General features: G+C 63.3%; 1 long non-coding RNA gene across 2 annotated transcripts in view; it reads right to left on the reverse strand.

The window, feature by feature from the left end:
• LOC144954542 (uncharacterized) overlaps positions 1-10,000 on the reverse strand; it is a 21,868-nt gene that overhangs the window by 7,705 nt on the left and 4,163 nt on the right. For both annotated transcript variants that reach the window (XR_013641265.1, XR_013641264.1), the window contains 3 exons: positions 9,801-10,000; positions 6,612-6,714; positions 1,994-2,099 (listed from right to left, as the gene is read on the reverse strand). The exon at positions 9,801-10,000 is cut by the window's right edge. This is a non-coding gene — a long non-coding RNA (uncharacterized LOC144954542). The remainder of the gene's footprint in view (positions 1-1,993; positions 2,100-6,611; positions 6,715-9,800) is intronic.

Consider the following 10,000-nt stretch of genomic DNA (forward strand, 5'->3'; position numbering starts at 1 on the left):
TGGTGGTGGTGGTGATGGTGGGGGTGGTGGTGATGGTGGGGATGGTGGTGGTGGTGGTGGGGATGGTGGTGATGGTGGTGATGGTGGTGGTGGTGGTGATGATGGTGGTGGTGGTGGTGGTGATGGTGGTGGTGGTGTGTGTGGTGTGTGGTGATGGTGGTGGTGATGGTGGTGGTGATGGTGGTGTGTGGTGGTGGGGGTGGTGGGGGTGGTGATGGTGGTGATGGTGGTGATGGTGGTGATGGTGGTGGTGTGTGGTGTGTGGTGGTGGTGGTGATGGTGATGGTGGTGATGGTGGTGGTGATGGTGGTGATGGTGGTGATGGTGGTGGTGGTGATGGTGGTGGTGGTGATGGTGGTGGTGGTGATGGTGGTGGAGGTGATGGTGGTGGTGGTGGTGATGGTGGTGATGGTGGTGATGGTGGTGATGGTGGTGGTGATGGTGGTGGTGATGGTGGTGGTGGTGGTGATGGTGGTGGTGGTGATGGTGGTGGTGATGGTGGTGGAGGTGATGGTGGTGGTGGTGGTGGTGATGGTGGTGGTGATGGTGGTGGTGGTGATGGTGGTGGTGATGGTGGTGGTGGTGATGGTGGTGGAGGTGATGGTGGTGGTGGTGGTGGTGATGGTGGTGGTGATGGTGGTGGTGGTGATGGTGGTGGTGATGGTGGTGGTGGTGGTGATGGTGGTGATGGTGGTGATGGTGGTGATGGTGGTGGTGATGGTGGTGGTGATGGTGGTGGTGGTGGTGATGGTGGTGGTGGTGATGGTGGTGGTGATGGTGGTGGAGGTGATGGTGGTGGTGGTGATGGTGGTGGTGATGGTGGTGGTGGTGATGGTGGTGGTGATGGTGGTGGTGGTGATGGTGGTGGAGGTGATGGTGGTGGTGGTGGTGGTGATGGTGGTGGTGATGGTGGTGGTGGTGATGGTGGTGGTGATGGTGGTGGAGGTGATGGTGGTGATGGTGATGGTGGTGGTGATGGTGGTGGTGATGGTGGTGGTGATGGTGGTGGTGGTGATGGTGGTGGTGATGGTGGTGGTGGTGATGGTGGTGGTGATGGTGATGGTGGTGGAGGTGATGGTGGTGGTGATGGTGGTGGTGATGGTGATGGTGGTGGTGATGGTGGTGGTGGTGATGGTGGTGGTGATGGTGGTGGTGGTGATGGTGGTGGTGATGGTGATGGTGGTGGAGGTGATGGTGGTGGTGATGGTGGTGGTGATGGTGATGGTGGTGGTGATGGTGGTGGAGGTGATGGTGGTGATGGTGGTGATGGTGTGTGGAGTGGTCTCCGTGTATCTCTCTGTGTGTCTCTGTGTGTTTCTGTGTCTCTGTGTGTCTCTGTGTCTCTCTGTGTGACTCAGTGTCTCTGTGTGTCTCTGTGTGTCTCTGTGTGTCTCTGTGTGTCTCTCTGTGTGTCTCTCCGTGTCTCTGTGTGTCTCTGTGTCTCTCTGTGTGACTCAGTGTCTCTGTGTGTCTCTCTGTGTGTCTCTGTGTGTCTCTGTGTGTCTCTGTGTGTCTCTCTGTGTGTCTCTCCGTGTCTCTGTGTGTCTCTGTGTGACTCAGTGTCTCTGTGTGTCTCTGTGTGTCTCTCTGTGTGTCTCTGTGTGTCTCTGTGTGTCTCTGTGTGTCTCTCTGTGTGTCTCTGTGTGTCTCTGTGTCTCTCTGTGTCTCTCTGTGTGACTCAGTGTCTCTGTGTGTCTCTCTGTGTGTCTCTGTGTGTCTCTCTGTGTCTCTCTGTGTCTCCGTGTCTCTGTATGTCTCTGTGTGTCTCCGTGTGTCTCGCTGTGTCTCCGTGTGTCTCTGTGTGTCTCTGTGTGTCTCCGTGTCTCTGTATGTCTCTGTGTGTCTCCGTGTGTCTCTGTATCTCAGTGTGTCTCTCTGTGTCTCTCTGTGTCTCTGTGTCTCTGTGTCTCTGTGTGTCTCTCTGTCTCCGTGTCTCCGTGTCTCTGTCTCTCTGTGTGTGTTTGTGTCTCCGCGTCTCCGTGTCTCTGCCCACCTTGCCGATGTCTCCGTCGTCTCGTCCGTGTCTCCAGACGCTCTGTCTCCCGAAGACGGTGACGTCACGAACGGCGTCTCCACCTCGAAATGCTCAAAGGAGACACCTGGGAGATACGGGGGAGACACGGGGAGACACGGGGAGACACGGGGGAGACACGGGGAGACACGGGGAGACACGGGGAGACACGGGGGAGACACGGGGAGACACGGGGAGACACGGGGAGACACGGGGAGACACGGGGAGACACGGGGGAGACACGGGGAGACACGGGGAGACACGGGGAGACACGGGGAGACACGGGGAGACACGGGGAGACACGGGGGAGACACGGGGAGACACGGGGAGACACGGGGAGACACGGGGGAGACACGGGGAGACACGGGGAGACACGGGGAGACACGGGGAGACACGGGGGAGACACGGGGAGACACGGGGAGACACGGGGAGACACGGGGGAGACACGGGGAGACACGGGGAGACACGGGGAGACACGGGGAGACACGGGGAGACACGGGGGAGACACGGGGAGACACGGGGAGACACGGGGAGACACGGGGGAGACACGGGGAGACACGGGGAGACACGGGGAGACACGGGGAGACACGGGGAGACACGGGGGAGACACGGGGAGACACGGGGAGACACGGGGAGACACGGGGGAGACACGGGGAGACACGGGGAGACACGGGGAGACACGGGGAGACACGGGGAGACACGGGGGAGACACGGGGAGACACGGGGAGACACGGGGAGACACGGGGGAGACACGGGGAGACACGGGGAGACACGGGAGACACGGGGGGATATGGGGGAGACACGGGGAGACACGGTGAGACACGGGGAGACACGGGGAGACACGGGGAGACACGGGGAGACACGGGGAGACACGGGGAGACACGGGGAGACACAGGGAGAGACGGGGAGAGACGGAGGAGACACGGGGGAGACACGGGGAGACACGGGGAGAGACACGGGGAGACACACGGGGAGACACGGGGAGACACGGGGGAGACACGGGGAGACACGGGGGGAGACACGGGGGGAGACACAGGGAGACACGGGGGTAGACATGGGGGGAGACACAGGGAGACACAGGGAGACGCGGGGGGAGACACGGGGAGACACGGGGAGACACGGGGAGACACGGGGAGACACGGGGAGACACGGGGAGACACGCGGAGACACGGGGGAGACACGGGGGAGACACGGGGAGACACGGGGAGACACGGGGGAGACACGGGGAGACACGGGGAGACACGGGGAGACACGGGGAGACACTGGGAGACGCGGGGAGACACGGGGAGACACGGGGAGACACGGGAGACACGGGGAGACACTGGGAGACGCGGGGAGACACGGGGAGACACGGGGAGACACGGGGAGACACGGGGAGACACGGGGGAGACACGGGGAGACACGGGGAGACACGGGGAGACACGGGGAGACACGGGGAGACACGGGGAGAGACACGGGGAGACACGGGGAGACACGGGGAGACACGGGGAGACACGGGGAGACACGGGGAGAGACACGGGGAGACACGGGGGAGACACGGGGAGACACGGGGAGACACGGGAGACACGGGGGGATATGGGGGAGACACGGGGAGACACGGGGAGGACACGGGGAGACACGGGGAGACACGGGGAAACACGGGGAGACACGGGGAGACACGGGGAGACACGGGGAGACACGGGAGACACGGGGAGAGACGGGGAGACACGGTGAGAGAGAGACACGGGGAGACACGGGGAGACACGGGGAGACACGGGGAGACACGGGGAGACACGGGGAGACACGGGAGACACGGGGGGATATGGGGGAGACACGGGGAGACACGGGGAGACACGGGGAGACACGGGGAGACACAGGAGACACGGGGGGATATGGGGGAGACACGGGGAGACACGGGGAGACACGGGGAGACACGGGGAGACACGGGGAGACACGGGGAGACACGGGGAGACACGGGGAGAGACACGGGGAGACACGGGGAGACACGGGGAGACACGGGGGAGACACGGGGAGAGACGGAGGAGACACGGGGGAGACACGGGGAGAGACACGGGGAGACACGGGGAGACACGGGGAGACACGGGGAGACACGGGGGAGACACGGGGGAGACACGGGGAGACACGGGGAGACACGGGGAGACACGGGGAGACACGGGGGAGACACGGGGAGACACGGGGAGACACGGGGAGACACGGGGAGACACGGGGGAGACACGGGGAGACACGGGGAGACACGGGGAGACACGGGGAGACACGGGGAGACACGGGGAGACACGGGGAGACACAGGGGAGACACGGGGAGATACGGGGGAGACACGGGGAGACACGGGGAGACACGGGGAGACACGGGGAGACACGGGGAGACACGGGGAGACGCGGGGAGACACGGGGGAGACACGGGGAGACGCGGGGAGACACGGGGGAGACACGGGGAGACGCGGGGAGACACGGGGAGACGCGGGGAGACGCGGGGAGACACGGGGAGACACGGGGAGACACGGGGGAGACACGGGGAGACACGGGGAGACACGGGAGACACGGGGGGATATGGGGGAGACACGGGGAGACACGGTGAGACACGGGGAGACACGGGGAGACACGGGGAGACACGGGGAGACACGGGGAGACACGGGGAGACACGGGGAGACACAGGGAGAGACGGGGAGAGACGGAGGAGACACGGGGGAGACACGGGGAGACACGGGGAGAGACACGGGGAGACACACGGGGAGACACGGGGAGACACGGGGGAGACACGGGGAGACACGGGGGGAGACACGGGGGGAGACACAGGGAGACACGGGGGTAGACATGGGGGGAGACACAGGGAGACACAGGGAGACGCGGGGGGAGACACGGGGAGACACGGGGAGACACGGGGAGACACGGGGAGACACGGGGAGACACGGGGAGACACGCGGAGACACGGGGGAGACACGGGGGAGACACGGGGAGACACGGGGAGACACGGGGGAGACACGGGGAGACACGGGGAGACACGGGGAGACACGGGGAGACACGGGGAGACACTGGGAGACGCGGGGAGACACGGGGAGACACGGGGAGACACGGGAGACACGGGGAGACACTGGGAGACGCGGGGAGACACGGGGAGACACGGGGAGACACGGGGAGACACGGGGAGACACGGGGGAGACACGGGGAGACACGGGGAGACACGGGGAGACACGGGGAGACACGGGGAGACACGGGGAGAGACACGGGGAGACACGGGGAGACACGGGGAGACACGGGGAGACACGGGGAGACACGGGGAGAGACACGGGGAGACACGGGGGAGACACGGGGAGACACGGGGAGACACGGGAGACACGGGGGGATATGGGGGAGACACGGGGAGACACGGGGAGGACACGGGGAGACACGGGGAGACACGGGGAAACACGGGGAGACACGGGGAGACACGGGGAGACACGGGGAGACACGGGAGACACGGGGAGAGACGGGGAGACACGGTGAGAGAGAGACACGGGGAGACACGGGGAGACACGGGGAGACACGGGGAGACACGGGGAGACACGGGGAGACACGGGAGACACGGGGGGATATGGGGGAGACACGGGGAGACACGGGGAGACACGGGGAGACACGGGGAGACACGGGAGACACGGGGAGACACGGGGAGACACGGGGAGACACGGGGAGAGACACGGGGAGACACGGGGAGACACGGGGGAGACACGGGGAGAGACGGAGGAGACACGGGGGAGACACGGGGAGAGACACGGGGAGACACGGGGAGACACGGGGAGACACGGGGAGACACGGGGGAGACACGGGGGAGACACGGGGAGACACGGGGAGACACGGGGAGACACGGGGGAGACACGGGGAGACACGGGGAGACACGGGGAGACACGGGGAGACACGGGGGAGACACGGGGAGACACGGGGAGACACGGGGAGACACGGGGAGACACGGGGAGACACGGGGAGACACGGGGAGACACAGGGGAGACACGGGGAGATACGGGGGAGACACGGGGAGACACGGGGAGACACGGGGAGACACGGGGAGACGCGGGGGAGACACGGGGAGACGCGGGGAGACACGGGGAAACGCGGGGAGACACGGGGAGACACGGGGGAGACACAGTGAGACACAAAGAGACACGGGGTGAGACACGGTGAGACACATGGTGAGACACAGGGAGACACAGCGGAGACACGGGGAGACACACGGGAGGAGACACGGGGTGAGGGACATAAGATCATGAGTGGAGTGTCCGTGTGTCACCCCGTGCCTCACCCCGTGTCTCACCCCGTGTCTCCACGTGTGTCTCCGCGTGTCCCTCTCCCTGTGTCTCCGTGTGTCTCCCTGTGTGTCTCCCCGTGTGTCTCACCGTGTGTCTCACCGTGTCTCCCTGTGTGTGTGTCTCCCTGTGTGTCTCCCCGTGTCTCTCACCGTGTGTCTCCGCGTGTGTCTCCGTGTGTCTCACCCCGTGTCTCCGTGTCTCACCGTGTGTCTCCGCGTTTCCCCGTGTCTCACCGTGTGTCTCCGCGTGTCCCCGTGTCTCACCGTGTGTCTCCGCGTGTCCCCGTGTCTCACCGTGTGTCTCCGCGTGTCCCCGTGTCTCACCGTGTGTCTCCGCGTGTCCCCGTGTCCGCGCTCTGTAGGGGGAGGCTCCGTTCTGGAGACTCTGCGACACAAAACTGTCGAGAAACGGCAACGACGGATCAACCTGCACACACACAGACACTCACACACACACACAGACACACACACACAGACACACACACACAGTCACACACACACACTCACACAGACACACACACAGACACACACACACACAGATACACACACAGACACACACACAGGCACACACACACACACACAGACACACACACACAGACACACACACAGACACACACACACAGACACACACACACAGACACACACAGAGACACACACACACAGACACACACAACAACAACCGCCATTCGCCACTAAGTGGCGGTGACGACACCATACTTCCGTCGTGGTTGAGTGGTCATCTATTGAAGGTGGAGGGGTCACCAGCCCCTCGCACCCGTCCAGAGCCCCGTTTAGCCGCTGTGGTGGTCACAGACGCCATGAGGGGAGAGGCCAATGAGGCATTGGCCCTCCCCCCACAGCAATGTCCACCACCATCATTACCATCATCACCATCATCATCATCATCACTGTCATCACCATCATCATCATCATCATCACTGTCATCACCATCATCATCATCACTGTCATCATCACCATCATCATCATCACTGTCATCACCACCATCATCATAATCACCATCATCATCATCACTGTCATCATCATCATCATCACCATCATCATCGCTGTCATCATCACCATCATCATCATCATCGCTGTCATCACCATCATCATCATCATCACCACCATCACCACCATCACCATCACCACCATCACTGCCATCACCACCATCATCACCACCATCACCATCATCATCACCATCATCATCGCTGTCATCACCACCATCATCACCACCATCACCACCACCACCACCATCACCACCACCATCACCACCACCATCACCACCCCCATCACCATCACCACCACCATCACCACCACCATCATCACCACCACCACCACCACCACCATCACCACCATCACCATCATCACCATCACCACCATCACCACCATCACCACCATCACCACCAACACCATCATCATCACCATCACTGCCATCACCACCATCACCACCACCATCACCACCACCACCAACACCACCACCATCACCACCATCACCACCATCACCACCACCACCACCACCACCATCACCACCATCACCACCACCATCACCACCATCACCACCATCACCACCATCACCATCATCACCACCACCATCACCACCATCACCACCATCACCACCACCATCACCACCATCACCATCATCACCACCACCACCACCACCACCATCACCACCACCATCACCATCACCACCACCATCACCACCATCACCACCATCACCACCACCACCATCACCACCACCATCACCAACCCCATCACCACCACCACCACCATCACCACCACCATCACCACCACCACCACCACCATCACCACCACCATCACCACCATCACCACCATCACCACCATCACCACCACCATCACCACCACCATCACCACCATCACCACCATCACCACCATCACCACCACCACCATCACCACCATCACCACCATCACCATCACCACCACCATCATCACCACCATCACCACCACCATCACCACCATCACCATCACCACCATCACCACCACCATCACCACCATCACCACCATCACCACCATCACCACCATCACCACCATCACCACCACCATCACCACCATCACCATCATCACCACCATCACCACCAACACCACCACCATCACCACCATCACCACCATCATCACCACCATCACCACCATCACCACCATCACCACCATCACCACCACCATCACCACCACCACCACCACCATCATCATCACCATCACCACCACCACCACCACCATCATCACCATCACCACCACCACCACCATCATCACCATCACCACCACCACCACCACCATCACCACCATCACCACCATCACCACCATCACCACCACCACCATCACCACCATCACCACCACCATCACCACCACCACCACCACCACCATCACCACCATCACCACCACCACCATCATCACCATCACCACCACCATCTTCAACATTTGCAGTAGCAATGTCTCCCCACATCTCCCCGTGCCTCTCTCCCCGTGCCTCTCTCCCCGTGCCTCTCTCCCCGTGTCTCTCTCCCCGTGTCTCTCTCCCCGTGTCTCTCTCCCCGTGCCTCTCTCCCCGTGTCTCTCTCCCCGTGCCTCTCTCCCCGTGCCTCTCTCCCCGTGCCTCTCTCCCCGTGCCTCTCTCCCCGTGTCTCTCTCCCCGTGTCTCTCTCCCCGTGTCTCTCTCCCCGTGCCTCTCTCCCCGTGTCTCTCTCCCCGTGCCTCTCTCCCCGTGTCTCTCTCCCCGTGCCTCTCTCCCCGTGTCTCTCTCCCCGTGTCTCTCTCCCCGTGCCTCTCTCCCCGTGCCTCTCTCCCCGTGCCTCTCTCCCCGTGCCTCTCTCCCCGTGCCTCTCTCCCCGTGCCTCTCTCCCCGTGCCTCTCTCCCCGTGCCTCTCTCCCCGTGTCTCTCTCCCCGTGCCTCTCTCCCCGTGCCTCTCTCCCCGTGCCTCTCTCCCCGTGCCTCTCTCCCCGTGCCTCTCTCCCCGTGCCTCTCTCCCCGTGCCTCTCTCCCCGTGCCTCTCTCCCCGTGTCTCTCTCCCCGTGTCTCTCTCCCCGTGTCTCTCTCCCCGTGTCTCTCTCCCCGTGTCTCTCTCCCCGTGTCTCTCTCCCCGTGTCTCTCTCCCCGTGTCTCCCCCGTGTCTCCCCGTGCCTCCCCGTGTCTCCCCGTGCCTCCCCGTGTCTCCCCGTGCCTCCCCGTGTCTCCCCGTCTCCCCGTGCCTCCCCGTGTCTCCCCGTGTCTCCCCGTGTCTCCCCGTGTCTCCCCGTGCCTCCCCGTGCCTCCCCGTGTCTCCCCGTGCCTCCCCGTGCCTCCCCGTGTCTCCCCGTGTCTCCCCGTGCCTCCCCGTGTCTCCCCGTGTCTCCCCGTGTCTCCCCCTGTCTCCCCGTGCCTCCCCGTGCCTCCCCGTGCCTCCCCGTGTCTCCCCGTGCCTCCCCGTGTCTCCCCGTGCCTCCCCGTGTCTCCCCGTGTCTCCCCGTGTCTCCCCGTGTCTCCCCGTGCCTCCCCGTGTCTCCCCGTGTCTCCCCGTGTCTCACCGTGACCCCCACCATCTCCCCGTAGACCCCGTGCCGTGTCTCCACGTCCGCCAGTCTCAGCGTCTCCGCCAGGAGCTGTCTCACGGTCGTGTCCGTCTCCCGAGACAGCAGAGACCGCGGCAGCAGGGACATCGTACTCCCCGTGTCTCCCCGTGTCTCCCCCGTGTCTCCCCGTGTCTCAGCGTCTCCCTGTGTCTCCA

The sequence above is a fragment of the Lampetra fluviatilis genome, unplaced genomic scaffold (genome assembly GCF_964198595.1).
Source record: "Lampetra fluviatilis unplaced genomic scaffold, kcLamFluv1.1 SCAFFOLD_926, whole genome shotgun sequence".
NCBI lineage: Eukaryota > Metazoa > Chordata > Hyperoartia > Petromyzontiformes > Petromyzontidae > Lampetra > Lampetra fluviatilis.